A 20,571-nucleotide genomic window follows, 5' to 3' on the forward strand; every position below is an offset into this window, starting at 1 on the left:
TCTTAAGGTGTTAATATATGTTAGTTATTGTTATTTTTAATATTTTTTATGATTGGCTTTTATTTTAAATTTTTTCTCGTGTAATTATTTTATTTCTTGCATTAGGCATAACTAGGATCATGGATGGACGAAAGAGTGGTAGAGGCCATGGGCGTGGGATTAAGCAAACTCAACCTCAAGGAGATGATCAATGATCGGAAACTGGACCCATCCAAGGACAAGAAAATGTAGGGGGTGACCAAGTGGCTACTGCCATCAACTGTATGACGGATAATTTAGAGCGATTAGCAGAGCGACTAGGTTTAGGACCTGTTAACCAACCTGAAGCTCAGGATAGAGGGGACGATAGAGTTTTGGAGAGATTTTTGAAATTTGCCCCAACTAAGTTTATTGGAGGACCTGACCCTGAATTAGTGGAGAACTGGTTGGAGAGAATGACCAATATATTTGCCGCCCTAGACTATACTGATGAGAGATGAGTGAACTTTGTTGCCTTTTAATTTGAAGGTGTAACACGTGTTTGGTGGGATGTGATAAGGGGAAAATGGGAAAGAGCGCAGACCCTTTGGACCTAGGAGAACTTTACCAGGGAATTTAATGAGAAATTTCTTCCGCCCTTAATCCAAGAGAAATGGGAGGATGAATTTATAAAGTTGAGGTAGGGAACTTCTAGCGTTGCTAAATATGAAGGAAAATTTACTAAACTTTTTAAGTATGCCCCGGAATTGGTGACTAATGAGCGAAAAAAGATAGGACACTTTGTGCAAGGACTTAATGTGGAGATTCAGAAGGGGTTAGTGGCAGCCCAAATCTCTACATTTACTGAAACCTTAGAGAATGCGCAGAGAGTGGAAAGCGCGAGGCTACAAGTTAGGGACTTCCACACCAAGAAAAGGAGCACTCCTAGTTACTTCCCTGGAATAGCAAGTAAAAGTGCCACACCTCCCAAAATGGGAAGAGGAACGAGAGGAGTAAGAACTGTAGGAGCACTAAGAGGGCTTTATCAAGGGGAGGCCGTAGCGGGCAATGCCAAGCAAGAGGGACACCTCCTAGTAGACAAGCCGTAGCTCCTCAAGTTGTTTATGGCTACTGTGGTAAACCCAACCACACGGAGAATGAATGTTGGAGAAAATCAGGGAAGTGCTTGTACTGTGACAGTGCCAAGCACCAACTCGCAAGTTGTCCAAGTGTGCCGAAGGAGGGAGGTAATACTCAAAGGTCAGAAAAGTCAACCTCTAAACAGACTAGTGCTGGAGGGAGTCAACCTAAAGTGCCTGCTAGGGTTTATGCTTTGGACTATCAATAGATCACCGACTCTACAGTTTTGATTGATCCGAGTGCAACGCACTCTTTTGTGAACCCTAACTTTATGAGCGGGATAGATGTGAAGCCAATTAAGTTACCTTATGACTTGGAGGTTAGAACGCCTACTGGGGAGCAAAATTTAATTGCTAACTTGGTATATAGGGATTGTGAGATATGGGTTGGAGAGCGAAAATTACTGACCGAAATTGATGAGCTTAGCTATTAAGGGATATGATGTTGTCCTAGGAATTAACTGGTTAGCTTATTAGCATGCTCAGTTGAATTGTAAGTCGAAAACGGTAGAATTGTGTATTCCGGGAGAGGCAACCGTAAAATTGGATGTAAGGGGTAGACTTGCCTCATCTGCTCTTATTTCAGGAATTCGAGCTAGAAAGATGTTGAGCAAAGGAGATCAAGGATATTTGGCTTTTCTTATAAATACTCCTAGTGATAAAATGAGATTGGAAGATATGCCAGTAGCAAAGGAGTATCCAGATGTTTTTCCTGAGAAACTAGAGTCTCTGCCTCTGGAAAGGGAGATAGTCTTTAAGATTGATATGACTCCGGGAGTAGCACCTATCTCTAAGACGCCTTATAGAATGGCTCCGGCTGAATTGAAAGAGTTAAAGTTGCAATTACAGGACCTTCTAGAGCAAGATTTTATAAAAGAAAGTGATTCACCGTGGGGAGCTCCAGTATTGTTTGTTAAAAAGAAAGATGGTAGCTTGAAATTGTGTATAGACTACCGAGACTTGAACGACGTTACCATCAAGAATAAGTGTGACAGCCCCACCTTCCCCTAAGGCGAACCAAAGGGGTTAGCGGACTGCCTGCCCAGCTCTCGCCAGGACTACGGTACAGTTAACGTCGTTCTATAACGTTCCGGAACATACCATTGCGCGCAAACAAGTCAGAAAACACAAAATAAAAAAAAAACGAAAATTGAAACCGAAATGAATAGTGCTGGACACGCCAGAATCCGGCCGGAATCTGGCCGGATTAGCGGCCAGATTCTTGGCCGGATACTGTCCAGTGAGCAACTCGATTTTTTTTCAAAAGTTCCACCCAATCCGGCCGGATTGTCTGGCCGGATACCGGCCAGTGAGCAACTGGCCGGGTTTCCAATTTTTCTCAGGCAATCCGGCCTTCAATCCGGCCAGTTTCTGGCCGGATTCCTGGCCGGATTCGCCACTGTTCATGCCCGCCAAAATTTTTTTTTCTTTTCCGATTGAAAGTCGTGGTGATCCGAAATTCATCCAAACATGTACCAAACCCATATATACAATGGAATCAACATTGTCACGCCAAAATGGCATACCAAAACCATTCATTAAGAAGTACACCTTCGATTTGCCTATCAAAAGGAAATGAACCCGTGATACATTAGGGTTTCATTTCAAGAGCTATACAAAAGACATTTACAAGCTCAGTATGGCAATTGACTATCCAGTCCATTTTCAAAAGCAATTATATCCCTGTAAGGAAAACAAATAGCACGGAATGAGCCAAAGCCCAGTGGTATACCACCCAATAAGCAATCAAAGTCATATAAGAATGAACCTTCATTTAAAGTGCACAAATAAGCAATGAAGCAAAATGGTAAAAGGATACGGTCGGCTCTCAAGAGCCCATTTCCACGCTTGCAATCTTGAACCAATCTCATTGACTCTCCGTCAATGTTAAAATACCAAACCGTAGACAACTCTTTACTTCCATTCCTTCCACCCAACATACCCCAACCGGGCCCGCACTCCATTTCAGTAGCTTTTGGTAATACTCGAGTTTACCGGAACCAAGGGTCTCATTACCACAAGGTTCCCCAGTACAGACCCCGTGGCAATTCAATCTTCACGACCAAGCCCTCGCCGGCTCGATCCAATTGACTACCAAACAGAGTTGAGCTCAGTAATGCAGTATGGCCGTTGGACATCGTCCAAACGACATCAATTCGGTTTCCATGAAATGGAATTTACCAACCAATATATCAAGTCCAGTAATGCAATAAAACGGTAACCAATCAGTGACAATAACAAAAGAGGTGAGGGCGGTCAAGTACACCCTCACCTTGATCAATTTCAATATCCAAGTAGGCCATTAAGGCATCACATAACATTTAACAAAGCCACATAGTAATCCATCAAGTGAGTAGTATACTCACCACGCAAGTAAGTGGTTTTTCATGTACCACGATCACCAAGCCGTCGAGCACTACCTTCAAGCCCTAGAACATGTAACACATACAATGAGACTCGAGAACGAGTCACCAAACAATGCTAAACACAACCCCAATAGGGTTTCATATGCATAAGTAGGCATGATAGCAAACCAGAAATTAGAAAATGGCCTTCGCTTAAGCCTTGATGGAAAAACCGTGTTTGAGCGTATAATGCGGTAATGGCGTCAATTTCACTACGGTTATCGGTTGGGGGTGTAAGACCCCCCGTTTCGAAGCTATGACACAGGGCTACAACAATGTAGAAGGGCACTCAATCCAGTTCCTAGCTTAACTAGGGCAAAATTGCAAAATACTAAACCAGAATTACCAAAACAGGTTTGCAAAACACAGAAAACTGTAATCGGTATATCTCAGTCCATACAAGTCCAAATTCCGAAATTCCAAAGGCATACGTTAGCTAAGACATTCAGCTACATTTCATCAGAAGACATCAACTTCAAAATCCAAACCAAAACCAGTCAAAATGGCCAATCACTATCGCAGTTTTCGCATTCTGTCCAAAGCAGAACAGCTACAGTAATTTCGTCATAACTCACTCCACACTAATCCAAATGCCCTGAAATTTTACAGGCATCTCCATCACATCAATACCTACAACTTTCATGTTTTGAGCAAAGTCAAATTCGGCCTCTAACCCAGTGATCAAAAACCGGACAGAATTGGGGAATTAAGAACCCTAACTTTTCAATTTCACACCAAATCCAAAATTGATTGCATTTAACCACATTTCACATCCACTAGAGCCATAATAGTCCATTGCCAATCATCACAAACAACCACACCATCATAATCCAATTAAACCAGAAAAATTCCCAATAAATGAAAAACTTCACCAAAACAAGCCAAATCAAGGGGTAAATCACATATTCCTTCACTCATGCCCCCATTAAGCACAAAATAAGCATTATTAGAGGTAGTAAGGGGTTCAAGCAACACTTACCAAGAAATCAAGAGAGAGAGAGATGTTGAACACCTTTGCTCTTCAAACAAAGTTCACCAAACAACTAACTAGCACTAGAAGGAAAGTTTTTATGGAATAGAACTAACTTAAGCACTTGATTTGGAGGATTTTGGATCAATTGGAAGCTTGAGAGTTGAGGAATTTTCTTCTTCTTTGAGAGAGAGAGGGCCGGCCAAAGAGAAAGAAAAATGAGGAAATTTTATGAATTTTTGAGATATTTAAACCTTGGGTCAAGAAAGTCAAAAATTTGTCAAAAGGTGAATAGTGTTTCTTAAGTCATAACCAATGAGAAAGTGACATGTGGCATCTCATTAAATGCCTTCCTATCTTTCTTTTCTCTCTCACATCAATCACTTCACCCACTCTACTTATCACTTAACACCCGATAAATCTTTCACAGTATCCGAAACTTAACCTTAATGGCCGAATTTTTCCGAACTTTTCGCACTAGTGGGTCCTACGTCCACTATTCACTCTTAATTTTCTAAAAATTCTCCAATGCTAGAAAAATCATCTTAAAACTATACTGGCTCATAAAATCCGCTAAGAAAATATTTCTAAGCCAGAAAATGCAGAAAACATGCAATTAAGGGGAAATAAACCCTAGGAAAATAAGTAGGGTTTTACGGGTTCTCACAATAAGTATGTGACGCCCCCACTTCTCCCTAAGGCGAACCAAAGGGTATCAGCGGGACGCCGGCACAACTCTCGCCAGGACTCGGTACAATTCTAGTTCCAGTTCAAGCTTAAGGTAGAATCACCAATAATAATATACGAAGTAAAGAAAAGAAGTCACTTCCATACATAGTGTTCAATCTTACACCGCAAGATTTAAAATACATTCACTTTCTCAAAATACACAACTTCCAAATTGTCTACTCAAATACATTCAAATCCCTAATCAAAAGTTCATCCAAATGGCTTCTTCGAGTGTCACTCCATAACGATTCCTGTTAAAGAAAACAAATCTACTTGCTCGTGAGGCCAAGAAACACACATGCAAGCACGTAATCCAAGTAGCAATCACATTTAGCAAAAAAAACAGTAGTATTCAAGTAATTAACAATTCGAGTGAGAAAAGTAAATAGAAACAATTCAAGAATATGGAAGCTCTCAGGAGCTAAGTTCCACTAGCTTTGCCAAGCCTCAATCAATTACCTCCCCACGATGACACTCCGTCAACTGGGTTGGTATTTAAGTCCGTAGAACTCCACTTACACGTCAATTCCGTCCACCATACATCGTACCGAGCCCGAACTTCTATAAAAGGCACTACTACACGAGTAGGCCAAGCAAGATCTCTTAATAGATCAAGCTTACAGTTATCTCATGGTTCACCAAGCTTCTCGACCAAGCCTTTGCTGGCTCGAGTCGCAAGGTCGGCCAATTGAGATTTGGGCGTCCCTACAGTTCAGTTATAAGTCGAGGAGATTCACTCCAATGACATGCAGATAGTTCAGTTATAAGTCGAGGAGATTCACTCCAACGACATGCAGACAATTCAGTTATAAGTAGTTCAGTTGTACAATCAGTTAAAAGAGAATGAGTGTGATAACGTGCGCACTCGACTCAACAGTTGAAAACCATTCAGTTCATAAGAAGCATTACACATAATTGCAACAAATCATGCACTTGACACTCACCAATTAAAGTAAGGGAGTAAGTGCTCAAACAACTGTTTAGGCGTCCGCTTCGAGTTCCTCTTGAAGGTCCCCTTGAGTGCCTGGGCAAATAACAATTGGCTATAACACACTATTGTTTATAAACCCCTCGTTAACAAGGAAGGTTGTATACTTGGACAATACTAAGAAAATATCATGAAAGAGAGCCTTAATTACTCGTAAATCGAGACTTAAAAGTGGGGTTTAATAACACAAGAAAAAACTGATTTCCTTCATGAAATCAAGTTTAAAACAGTCAATCAATATCGAAGGGTAGTGAAGATTTTCTAAAACTCATTTTTCCAACAAGTTCGAAGAATTCAGTTTTAAGTGTCAACTTTGAAAAATCATATCTTGCACTCAGTAGGTCCAAAATTGGAAAACTTGGTACCGTTGAAAACTAGTTTCAAAGTAATAAAATTTTGTAGAAGAAACTTTTCTAAGATTCTAAGCGGAAGACTTTCAAATTTCAGCTTAAAGTGGCTGACTTGAGCATACAAGACAGTTTCGATCATATTTTTCGGTAAAATTTGGAAATTCGGCAAAATTCACAGAAAGTGAACTAGCCTTCGAAATTCGTAACACAATAAGAAGTCCAATCAAGGTTTAAAACACAACAAACAGAACAAGAATCGGAGTTTTGAGCGTCAAGATATAGCAGCTCAAATTTGGTAAAAAATAAGGACTGTTCAGTCCATTTTCCAGATTTGGAAGAACAATTTTGGCATCTCATTTGTATATCAAAACAGTCTTAGAATGACACCAAAATTGGTAAAATTCAAATTTCATATGAGGACTACACTTTATCAAATTTCATTTGAAAATTCGCACGGGAAGATAGTTAACAAAACTACCAAAGTTCAAGAAATTTCCAAGACAAATCTGTCTTCTTGCTTCCTTTTCCTTTTTGAAACATTTTACCCAATGAAATCAACTCCAATCTGACTCATTTGTGAAACCAAGACCCAAGAAACATTTAATATACATTTGGTAGGTGATTGACACCAAAAGTTTCAAAACAACATGTCCCAAGTCAAGCTAGGCCATTCGGCTAGCAAAATAGGGTTTTCCAGCTTTGGTATAGTTCGGAAATTGGGCTATATCTCACTCAATACAACTTGAAATTGAGCATGGTCGGTGGCGTTAGAAACTACTTTCAAAAGTATACATTTCATCGGAAGAAATCATTTTGAAATTCAGTTCACAAATGAGAGAAATTAGAGTTACAAGTTGCAGCTTCTAACTTCCTCTCGGTTGGACAGGACAGCAGAACAGCCGACTTTGATCAAAAACTACAGATGACTCAGCTCGAATTAGAAGGTGCATTTTACACCGTTAGAAAACTACAAATGTCTAGTTTCAAATTCCGTAAACGGAACTCAATTTTGACATCTAAGCAGAGAGTTATGTTCGTTCAAAGATGCTCTGCCCAAACCACCTGAACACATTTTTCCAGATTTCTACAATTTCGAAATTTCAACTTTTACTCAACCAAATCAAATGATTTTTGGTAGAAACTTTCTACACATCATATACAACATATCTAAATCAATTTCAAAGTCATTTGAGCAACAAAAATTCAAACCAAAGGCCCGGCAAAAACAGGACAGATTTCGGCTGGTCTTCCTATGCAATTTCCTTCGGTTTTCCTTTCACTTTTCTAACTAATATCATCTTGTTTAACACATAATTAACACAAACAACACATATTATCATCATAACAGCCCATACAACCAAGGTGGGATTTCATAGATCTCCAATTCGCCGTTTCGGCTCGATATACGTGAACTTTCAATTTGCGTGCGATAAGGCGAAATTTACGAAAAATTCTTGTAACGATAATATATTTAACTACTACTGAGGTAAATAATTATAAAAATAACTATTTTAGAAATAAAAACATGAGTCCTCACACGAGTCTAGTATTAATTCCTCAAATCTCCATAATTATTATTACACTCTCGATTCAATTATTGCCTCAAAAAACATGAACTCGTTATTCCTTACTAAACGAGTCTTCAAAAATTAAATTTACTAACAGGACGTTTTTAAAATACAAGTAAAACCTTTTTCCATGTAAATGAATTTAAAATGGTTGAAATAAATTATTCGAAGAAAATGAGTGAATAAATATTTAAATACTCCAGTAAATAAGATAAAATTAAGAAAATTTTTTGCTTGTAACTCGAGATACGGACACTTTGAGTTCGCAGTGATGCCATTTGGATTAACTAATGCTCCTGCAGTTTTTATGGATTTGAGGCATAGAATCTTTAAGCCTTATCTGGACCAGTTTGTAATAGTATTTATTAACGATATACTGGTGTATTCTAAAACTCTGGAGGATCATGAGAAACATTTGAGAATTGTTTTGCAAATCTTGAGCGAACATCAGTTGTATGCTAAGTTTAGCAAATGTGAATTCTGGTTGAAGGAAGTGATTTTCTTAGGTCATATAATTTCCAAGAACGGAATTAAGGTGGATCCAGCCAAAGTTGAAGCAGTTTCTAAGTGGAAGCAACCGGAAAATCCTACTGAAGTTCAAAATTTCATAGGATTAGCAGGGTATTATCAAAGGTTTACCAAAGATTTTTCTAAGATTACTGGACTCATGACTAAGCTGACTAAGAAAATGAAAAATTTATATGGACCCCGAAGTGTGAAAAAAGTTTTCAAGAGTTAAAGAGACGGTTGAGGAGGGCACCTGTATTAGCTTTATCTAATGGAAATGATAGTTTTGTGGAATATACAGATACTTCCAAAGAAGGCTTGGGGTGTGTATTGATGCAGAATGATAAGATGATTACGTATGCCTCTAGGAAATTAAAACCGCACGAGAGAAACTACCCAACTCATGATTTGGAGTTAGTGGCTGTAGTGTTTGCATTAAAGAAGTGGAGGCATTACCTATATGGAGTGACATTTGAGATTTTCATGAACCACAAGAGCCTTAAATATTTGTTTTCTCAAAAGGAGTTGAATTTGAGATAATGTAGATGGGTGGAATTTTTGGAGGATTATGATTGCATGATAAATTATCATCCAGGAAAAATCAATGTAGTGGTCGATGCTTTAAGTCGTCAAGTGCAAGTGGCAGGATTGATGATTAAAGAATTGCACTTGTTGGAAGAGGTTAGTTGTTGGAATCCTCGACTTGAACCGAGAAAAGTGATCCTTAGGAACATTGTCGTGAAATCCACTCTGTTGGAACATATCAAGGAAGCTCAGGAGAAGGACATTGAAGTGCAAAAGTGGGTTGAGAAAGTTAGTAAGGGAGAAAAGTCAGATTTTAACTTGGGAACAAACGGTGTACTAAGATTTCGGAATCGTATAGTAGTGCCAAAGGACGAAGGGTTTAATAAGGAAATCTTGGAAGAAACACACCTGTGACGCCCCCACTTCTCCCTAAGGTGAACCAAAGGGTATCCGCGGGACGCCTGCCCAGGTCTCGCCAGGACTCGGTACAATTCCCGTTCAAGCTTAATACAATAGTTTCTAAAATGACAAGACAAAATAAAGAAGTGCGGAAAACTTCAATAAATATTATCTTTTCTTACACCACAAGTTCACGATACATAAGTTACCCAATCCTTATATTAGGATCCCTAAAAGATACATCAAATCCCAAAATATACAACAGCCAAAAGTCTAGTCGATTATATTTGAAACCCTAATACAAAAGTACATCCAAAGGGTTCCACCAAGTTTCACTCCATCCATTCCTGTTAAGGAAAACAAATCTATGGGGTGAGCAATCGGTCGTGAGGCCAAGAATACACATGCAAGCACATTGTCCAAGTAACAATCCCAATTAACGAGTAAACGACAATTCGAGCCAGAAAAATAAACAGAAACAATTCAAGGATATAGGAGCTTTCAGGAGCTATTTTCCACTTGCACGATCAAGAACCTCCACGAGTTGACACTCTGTCAATCGGGTAGGTTATAATCCGTAGAACCTCACTTATCATGTCCCCGTTCACCATTACTGATGTGAAACCCCGATCTAGACAACCAAAACACCATGGCTTAGGCAGCGGAAATTTGACCCAACTAATCCCTAGAAGTCACAAACAATTTTGATATTATCTCAATGTGACAGCCCCACCTTCCCCTAAGGCGAACCAAAGAGGTTAGCGGACTGCCTGCCCAGCTCTCGCCAGGACTAACGGTGCAGTATAAAGCGATCTATCACGTTTGAAACTTATAACGCGCGCAACAAGGCAAAAGGGCAAAATATCCCAAAATAAAAGAAACGAACTCTAGAGTCGGCCATGAATAGTAACCGACCCGTCCGAAACCCAACCAAGCATCGAAAAACATATACAACATAACATTAGCCATTTACAAGCCACAACGGCAAGCCAAAACCATTCACTAAGGAAGTACACATTCGATTTGCCTATCAAAAGGAAATGAATCCCGTGATACATTAGGGTTTCACTTCAAGAGCTATACAAAAGACATTTACAAGCTCAGTATGGCAATTGACTATCCAGTCCATTTTCAAAAGCAATTGTATTCCTGTAAGGAAAACAAATAACACGGAATGAGCCAAAGCCCAGTGGTATACCACCCAATAAGCAATCAAAGTCATATAAGAATGAACCTTCATTTAAAGTGCGTAAATAAGCAATGAAGCAAAACGGTAAAAGGATACGGTCGGCTCTCAAGAGCCCAATTCCACGCTTGCCATCTTGATCCAATCTCATTGACCCTCCGTCAATGTTAAGAGTACCAAACCGTAGACTTCACTATACTCCCATTCCTTCCACCCAACATACCCCAACCGGGCCCGCACTCCAATTCAGTAGTTTTTGGTAATACTCGAGTTTACCGGAACCAAGGGTCTCATTACCACAAGGTTCCCCAGTACAGTCCCCGTGGCAATTCAATCTTCACGACCAAGCCCTCGCCGGCTCGATCCAATTGACTACCATACGGGGTTGAGCTCAGTAATACAATAAGGTCGTTGGACATCGTCCAAACAACACCAAATCAGTTTCCATAAAATGGAATTCACCAACCAATATATCAAGTTCAGTAATGCAGTAAAACGGTAGCCAATCAGTGACAATATCAAAAGAGGTGAGGGCGGTCAAGTACACCCTCACCTTAATCAATTTCAATATCCAAGTAAGCCATCAAGGCATCACATAACATTTAACAAAGCCACATAGTAACAATTTAGTGAGTGGTATACTCACCAAGTGAGAAAATGGTGTTTCATACACCGTGATCACCAAGACGTCGTGAGCTACCGTCACGCCCTAGAATCACATAACAAATGCAATGAGACTCGATACCGAGCCATAAACATCACTAATTCATAACCCCAATAGGGTTTCATATGCATAAGTAGGCATGATAGCAAACCAGCAATTAATATATGACCTTAACTTAAGCCTTAATAGAAAAACCGTGTTTGATCTTATAATGCGGTAATGGCACAACTCTCACTACAATTATCGGTTGGGGGTGTAAGACCCACCATTTCGAAGCTATGAAACAGGGTTACAACAATGTAGAAGGTCACTCAATCCAGTTCCTAGCTTAACTAGGTCGAAAGTGCCAAATACTATACCAGAATTACCAAAACAGGTTTGCAAATCACCAAAAACTGTAATCAGTATATCTCTGTCCATACAAGTCCAATTGCCGAAATTCCAAAGGCATAAGTTAGCTAAGTCATCCAGCTACATTTAATCAGAAAACACCAACTCCAAAATCCAAACCAATTCCAGTCAAAATAGCCAATTACTATCGCAGTTTTCGCATTCTGTCCAAAGCAGAACAGCTACAGTAATTTCGTCATATCTCACTCCACACTAATCCAAATAACCTGAAATTTTGCAGGCACATCAAACTCACCAATACCTACAACTTTCATGTTTTGAGAAAAGTCAAATTCGGCCTCTAACCCTATGATCAAAAACCGGACAGAATTGGGGAATTAAGAACCCTAACTTTTCAATTTTCACACCAAATCCAAAATTGGTTGCATTTATCCACATTTCACATCCACTAGAGCCATTATAGTCCATTGCCAATCATCACAAACAACCACACCATCATAATCCAATTAAACCAGAAAAATCATCATAAAATGGAAAACTTCACCAAATCAATTCCAACCAAGATAAAAACCAGAAATTTCAGCACTCTTATCACTAGTAAGCACAACATAAGCATCATTAGGTGTAGTAGGGTGTTTCAAGCTTCACTTACCAAGAACCAAGAGAGAGAGGGATGTTGAACACCTTAGTCCTTCAAACAAAGTTCACCAAACAACTAACTAGCACTAGAAGGAAAGTTTTTATGGAGTAGAACTAACTTAAGCACTTGATTTGGTGGATTTTGGATCAATTGGAAGCTTGAAAAATGATGAAGTTCTTCTCCTTCTTGAGCTTGGGATGGCCGGCCAACACAAGGTAAGAAATGGTGAATTTTTATGATTTTTTTGAGATATTTAACCTTTGGTCAAGAAAGTCAAAATTGGGAATAGTAATTCTTTAAAAACTTCCAATGAGGAGGTGACACTTGTCACCTCCATAAATGCATTCTTATCTTTCTTTCCTCTCTCACATCAATCACTTCACACATTCTACTTATCACTTAACACCCGATAAATTTTAAACAGTATCCGAAACTTAACCTTATTGGCCGAATTTTTCCGAACTTTTCGCACTAGTGGGTCCCACGTCCACTATTTACTCTTAATTTTCTAAAAATTCTCCAATGCTAGAAAAATCATCTTAAAACTATAATTGCTCATAAAATCCACTAAGAAAATATTTCTAAGCCAGTAAATGCAGAAAACATGCAATTAAGGGGAAATAAACCTTAGGATAATAATTAGGGTTTTACGGGTTCTCACACTCTCCCCCCCTTAAAAGAATTTCGTCCTCGAAATTTCTCACCTTAATTCTCGAAAAGGTTTGGGTATTTCTTTCGCATTTCCCCTTCCATTTCCCAGGTAGCTTCCTCAACTCCGTGGTTTCTCCATAGCACCTTCACTAGAGGAATCCGCTTGTTTCGGAGCTCTTTGACTTTTCGATCGAGTACTTGGACTGGTTTCTCTTCATAGGCCAGTGATTCATCTACTTCGATATCCTCCGGTTGTAAAACATGAGATGGGTCAGGATGGTACTTCTTTAGCATCGAGACGTGGAATACATCATGGATTCGAGAAAGACTGGACGGTAGCTCCAATCGATACGCGACCACTCCAACCCTCTGAAGGATCTTGTAGGGTCCGACGTACCGTGGTTGAAGCTTCTTTCCTTTGCCCGATGTAAGACTTCGTAAGGGTGTGATCTTGAGAAATACATAGTCCCCAACTTCAAACTCCAAGTCTTTTCTTCGATTATCCGCGTAGCTCTTTTGGCGACTTTGGGCAGTTTGGATTCGTTGCCGTATCAACTTGACCTTCTCGTGTGCCTCTTCCATCCATGGAATAGTTGTCGGGTCCAGTGCTTTCTTTTCGCCAACCTCGTCCCAGTAGATCGGTGAGCGGCACTTGCGTCCGTAGAGAGCTTCGTACGGAGCCATTTGAATTGACGAATGGAAGCTATTGTTGTACGCAAATTCTACCAAGGTCATGTGCTGACCCCAATTGCCTCCAAAGTCCAGAATACAGGTTCGTAGCATGTCCTCAAGAGTCTGAATCGTCCGTTCTGACTGGCCATCCGTCTGAGGGTGATAGGTTGTGCTCAAATTGAGTTTCGTCCCCAGGGTTTCTTGAAACTTCTGCCAAAACCGAGACACAAACCGTGGATCCCGATCAGAGACAATGCTCACAGGTACACCGTGTAGTCTTACAACCTCATCCATGTACAATCGGGTCAATTTGTCCATTGAGTACTTCATGTTCACCGGCAAGAAATGGGCCGACTTGGTTAATCGATCAACGATCACCCAAACGGCATCGTGTCCTCTTTGCGTCCTCGGTAAACCTGAAACGAAGTCCATGGTGATGTTTTCCCACTTCCACTCGGGTATCTCCAAGGGTTGTAACAGACCTGATGGTTTTTGATGCTCTGCCTTCACTTGCTGGCAAATGAGACATTTCTGTACGTATTGAGCAATTTCCTTCTTCATATTGTCCCACCAATAGGTTCCTTTTAGGTCTTGATACATCTTGCTGCTGCCCGGATGGATTGTATACTTGGACCGATGAGCTTCCTCCAGAATCTCCATTTTCATCGACTCCACTTTCGGTACCACTATTCGGTTCCGATACTTCAAAATACCCTCAGGACTCAAATTGAAGTCCGTTGTTTCTCCCTTATCCACTTTCTCTTTCCATTTCTGTACCATCAAATCTTCTTTTTGTGCCTCTTTAATACGTTCCAGTAGAGTGGAGGTAACCCTAACATTGCCAAATATCACCTTATGGCTCCCTAGACAGGGTTTCCACTCGCACACGGATTCTAGCAAACCCCACTCCTTAATCATTAGCCCTGCTACTTGCACCTTACGACTCAAGGCATCTGCTACCACATTCGCCTTTCCCGGATGGTAATTGATCGTACAGTCGTAATCTTCCAAGAATTCCATCCATCGTCGTTGTCTCATATTCAGTTCCTTCTGGGAGAAGAGGTACCTAAGACTCTTGTGATCCGAAAACACTTCGAAGGTCACTCCGTATAGGTAATGCCTCCACTTTTTCAGAGCAAACACCACTGCGGCTAATTCTAGATCATGAGTCGGGTAATTCTGCTCGTGCAGCTTCAATTTTCTAGAGGCGAAAGCAATCACATTCCGATTCTGCATCAAAACGCACCCCAGTCCTTCTCGCGACGCATCCGCATATACTGCAAACCCGTCCACTCCATTTGGCAAGACCAGTACTGGAGCCATGGTCAATCTGTTTTTTAATTCTTGAAAACTTGTTTCGCATCGGCCGTTCCAGATAAACTGGCCATGCTTCTTTGTCAAGTCAGTTAAAGGTCCTGCCAGTTTGGAAAAATCTTTAATAAACCGTCGGTAGTACCCAGCTAGCCCTAGAAAGCTACGAATTTCTGTGGGGGTTTCTGGCCTCTTCCAATTCGTCACGGCCTCAACCTTCGCCGGGTCCACCGAAATACCTTCGCGGGAGATCACGTGCCCTAGAAACGCTACTCTCTCCAACCAGAACTCGCATTTACTAAACTTGGCATACAGCTGATGCTCCCTCAACGTCTGCAACACCACTCTCAGATGCTCCTCATGCTCCTCGCGTGACTTAGAGTAGACCAAAATATCGTCAATAAACACCACAACAAATCGGTCCAGGTAGGGTTTAAAAATCCTATGCATTAAGTCCATGAAGGCGGCGGGAGCATTGGTCAGTCCAAAGGGCATAACGGCAAACTCGTAATGCCCGTATCTCGAATTAAAGGCAGTTTTCGGAATATCCTCCTTCTTAATCAACAATTGATAGTATCCCTGCCGGAGGTCCAACTTGGAGAAGACCACTGCTCCTTGCAGCTGGTCAAACAACTCGTCGATGTGGGGCAGTGGATACTTGTTCTTGATCGTAACGTTGTTCAATCCCCTATAATCAATACACATCCTCAACGTTCCGTCCTTTTTCTTCACAAATAGGACCGGAGCTCCCCAAGGAGACTCACTCTCGTGAATGAATCCCCGCTCCAACAGATCTTGCAACTGCAACTTAAGCTCCTTAAGTTCTGCAGGCGCCATTCGGTAAGGGGTTTTTGAGATAGGTGCAGTTCCAGGCAATAAGTCTATGCGGAATTCTATCTCTCTTTCCGGAGGCAAGGCCACTAATTCATCAGGAAATACATCCGGAAATTCCCTCACTATGGCCACGTCTTCTACTTTTAACTTATCCGTAGGGGTGTTAATTAAGAAGGCCAAAAAACCTTGCGCCCCTTTACTTATCAGTTTCCTAGCTCGAATGCCCGAAATGAGAGCAGATGAGGCTAACCTACCCCTTATATCCAACCTTAAGGTTGCCTCACCAGGAATGCGAAATTCCACTATCTTCGTTTTACAGTCCAGTTGGGCGTTATATTTGGCTAGCCAGTCCATACCTAAAATCACATCGTACCCCTTAATGGATAAGCTAATCAAGTCCCCTAAAAACCTCCTTTCACCTACCCATACGTCACAATCCCTATAGACCATACTAGTCACCAAACGTTGATTCCCCGTAGGTGTACTAACCTCTAAAGCATATGGTAAGCTAGCAGGTTTTATATCGATGCCACACATGAAATCAGGGTTAACAAACGAATGAGTGGCACCAGGATCAATTAAAACTTTAGCAAAGCGGTGGACAATAGGGATCGTACCTTCCACCACCTCGGAAGAATCTGGGACCTGATGGGGCTCTAAGGAATAAACCCTAGCTGGAACTTTAGGCTTGGATCCGTCTCCCTTGGCTGGTCCAGTATTAGTCCTCGGCGGTAGTTGACTTCCCTGTCCGTCTTGTTTCAGGACCGGACATGTAGCCAGCTGATGGTCCGCACTTCCACACCGCAGACATTTCCCCAATTTCCTCCAGCAATTGTCCTCGGTGTGGTTTGTCTTTCCACAGTGCCCACAGGGACCACGAGGTGCCGAAGCCGAGCTGCTCTGGGTGTTTCCCCTGTGTCCTCGCCCAGCTTGGCCGCCCCTGAACGGAGTCCCTCTGCCTGATCCAGATTGTCGTCCACCCCCAGTTCCTCGTCCAAACTTCGAGGGAGTACTCTTCTCACCTTGTCCAGATGTACTCCCAGGAAAACCACGCTTCTTAGCCTGGAAGTTTCGGACCTGCAGCCGTGCACTCTCAACCCGTTGGGCTTTTTCCATTGCCTCACTAAAAGTAGTGATTTGAGCCGCCGCGAGGTCTTTCTGGATCTCGACATTCAAACCCTGAATGAAGCGCCTAACCCGTCGTTGCTCAGTTATGATTAGCTCAGGCGCGAATTTGGACAAGCGGGTAAATTGACTCTCGTACTCCGCCACAGTCTGAGCCCCTTGCCGGAGCCGGATAAACTCGTCCTCCTTCCTCTCCTGGACAAGAGGAGGGAACAACTTGGCATTAAATTCTCGGATGAAGTTCACCCAAGTCCTCGGTGTCTGCTCTCGTTCCCATTTCTGCCTAATTACGTTCCACCAGGAACGGGCAGCCCCTTCAAGTTGAAACACGGCAAAAGTGACCTGCCGTTCGTCTGGGTAGTGTAGGGCCGCGAAGATATCAACCATTTTCTCAAGCCACTTCTCGGCGACGTCAGGGTCGGGTCCCCCAATAAACTTTGGCGGGGAAAACTTTTGGAAACGTTCTAGAGCTCTATCTTCGCTCTCATTATAATGGCCAGGGTTTCCGGGGTTTCCAGGGTTAGGGTTTGGGTTCTGGCCCTGTTGTTGCACTACTTGTGCAAGTAGGTTGGTCATTTGCTGCATAGCAGCAGCTATTTGAGCATTGGGGTCTATTTGGGGTTCAGGAATTGGGCCAGTAGAAGCTTCCCCAGTTTCTCTAACCGGTGTGGGTTGTCTAATACCGCGCCCACGCCCCCGACCACTCCGAGTACCTTCCATGAGTTCACTCGGTCTAGGCAAAAGTACTAATCCAAAGCAGTAATAAAGCAAGTAAGTAACACATAAACTTGCACATTAACACACAGTTATACGTCGCAAACATGAGCACAAACACACATATATACAAGCCAAACATTTATACAAGCAGTCAGTCAAGTACGGCCAAAGCACGTACGTACACAAAAGATCCACCTGAGGATAGGCCTATCAAAAGAGATTTACACGTAGCTAACTCTACATCCAAAACGGTTAGCTAAGGCTCTATCCCTATCCCTATGTACATTCAAAAACCACCACTATCCAAAAGAGGCCTAAAAGTCAGGGCCTAGTCGGTCGTTGGGGTCTGGGACCCAGGCGATGGGGTAGACTCCTCCCCAGGGTCGGCCTCCGCACACGACGCCTCGTCGCTACACTCCTCAAGGCCATCGTCACATAAATTAAGGATCGCCTCAGCGCGACCCCTGACCTTGCGAGCTCGCTTAAGCTCTCGCTCTCGGGCTTCCCTTAATTGCCCGCAAAGGTCATCGACTCGATCCTCGGCCTCAAGTACGTCGTACTCTAACTCTTTAATTCGCGCAGCTTGCTTATCATTAGTTGCCCTATCCTGGATAGCATCGACCTCCAGTCGAGCATTCTCTCTTGCCAACCCCTTGCGCTCTTTATCTAGCGCAAACACTAGAGTGTTCGGGTAAGCATATCTCTCCTTACAAGGGCACCGTCGAAGACGGTTAGACGGGCTCCAACGAATGACGGCCCCTCCCGGCCGTATCTGATAGGGAATCACGGGGAGTACTTTACGAGGTCTAGCCCCCGAAGGACTAGCACTAGGGTCACCCTGTTCGGCCATCCTACATCACAAGAACATGCAATCGTAAATATAAGCTTAAAGGCCAAAAACAACAATCCTCAAGTCAAACAGTCCTATAACACCCAGGCTAATTCAAACCTAGGCTCTGATACCACCTGTGACAGCCCCACCTTCCCCTAAGGCGAACCAAAGAGGTTAGCGGACTGCCTGCCCAGCTCTCGCCAGGACTAACGGTGCAGTATAAAGCGATCTATCACGTTTGAAACTTATAACGCGCGCAACAAGGCAAAAGGGCAAAATATCCCAAAATAAAAGAAACGAACTCCAGAGTCGGCCATGAATAGTAACCGACCCGTCCGAAACCCAACCAAGCATCGAAAAACATATACAACATAACATTAGCCATTTACAAGCCACAACGGCAAGCCAAAACCATTCACTAAGGAAGTACACATTCGATTTGCCTATCAAAAGGAAATGAATCCCGTGATACATTAGGGTTTCACTTCAAGAGCTATACAAAAGACATTTACAAGCTCAGTATGGCAATTGACTATCCAGTCCATTTTCAAAAGCAATTATATTCCTGTAAGGAAAACAAATAACACGGAATGAGCCAAAGCCCAGTGGTATACCACCCAATAAGCAATCAAAGTCATATAAGAATAAACCTTCATTTAAAGTGCGTAAATAAGCAATGAAGCAAAACGGTAAAAGGATACGGTCGGCTCTCAAGAGCCCAATTCCACGCTTGCCATCTTGATCCAATCTCATTGACCCTCCGTCAATGTTAAGAGTACCAAACCGTAGACTTCACTATACTCCCATTCCTTCCACCCAACATACCCCAACCGGGCCCGCACTCCAATTCAGTAGTTTTTGGTAATACTCGAGTTTACCGGAACCAAGGGTCTCATTACCACAAGGTTCCCCAGTACAGTCCCCGTGGCAATTCAATCTTCACGACCAAGCCCTCGCCGGCTCGATCCAATTGACTACCATACGGGGTTGAGCTCAGTAATACAATAAGGTCGTTGGACATCGTCCAAACAACACCAAATCAGTTTCCATAAAATGGAATTCACCAACCAATATATCAAGTTCAGTAATGCAGTAAAACGGTAGCCAATCAGTGACAATATCAAAAGAGGTGAGGGCGGTCAAGTACACCCTCACCTTAATCAATTTCAATATCCAAGTAAGCCATCAAGGCATCACATAACATTTAACAAAGCCACATAGTAACAATTTAGTGAGTGGTATACTCACCAAGTGAGAAAATGGTGTTTCATACACCGTGATCACCAAGACGTCGTGAGCTACCGTCACGCCCTAGAATCACATAACAAATGCAATGAGACTCGATACCGAGCCATAAACATCACTAATTCATAACCCCAATAGGGTTTCATATGCATAAGTAGGCATGATAGCAAACCAGCAATTAATATATGACCTTAACTTAAGCCTTAATAGAAAAACCGTGTTTGATCTTATAATGCGGTAATGGCACAACTCTCACTACAATTATCGGTTGGGGGTGTAAGACCCACCATTTCGAAGCTATGAAACAGGGTTACAACAATGTAGAAGGTCACTCAATCCAGTTCCTAGCTTAACTAGGTCGAAAGTGCCAAATACTATACCAGAATTACGAAAACAGGTTTGCAAATCACCAAAAACTGTAATCAGTATATCTCTGTCCATACAAGTCCAATTGCCGAAATTCCAAAGGCATAAGTTAGCTAAGTCATCCAGCTACATTTCATCAGAAAACACCAACTCCAAAATCCAAACCAATTCCAGTCAAAATAGCCAATTACTATCGCAGTTTTCGCATTCTGTCCAAAGCAGAACAGCTACAGTAATTTCGTCATATCTCACTCCACACTAATCCAAATAACCTGAAATTTTGCAGGCACATCAAACTCACCAATACCTACAACTTTCATGTTTTGAGAAAAGTCAAATTCGGCCTCTAACCCTATGATCAAAAACCGGACAGAATTGGGGAATTAAGAACCCTAACTTTTCAATTTTCACACCAAATCCAAAATTGGTTGCATTTATC

This window comes from Coffea arabica, chromosome 10e (assembly GCF_036785885.1).
Source record: "Coffea arabica cultivar ET-39 chromosome 10e, Coffea Arabica ET-39 HiFi, whole genome shotgun sequence".
Taxonomy (NCBI): domain Eukaryota; kingdom Viridiplantae; phylum Streptophyta; class Magnoliopsida; order Gentianales; family Rubiaceae; genus Coffea; species Coffea arabica.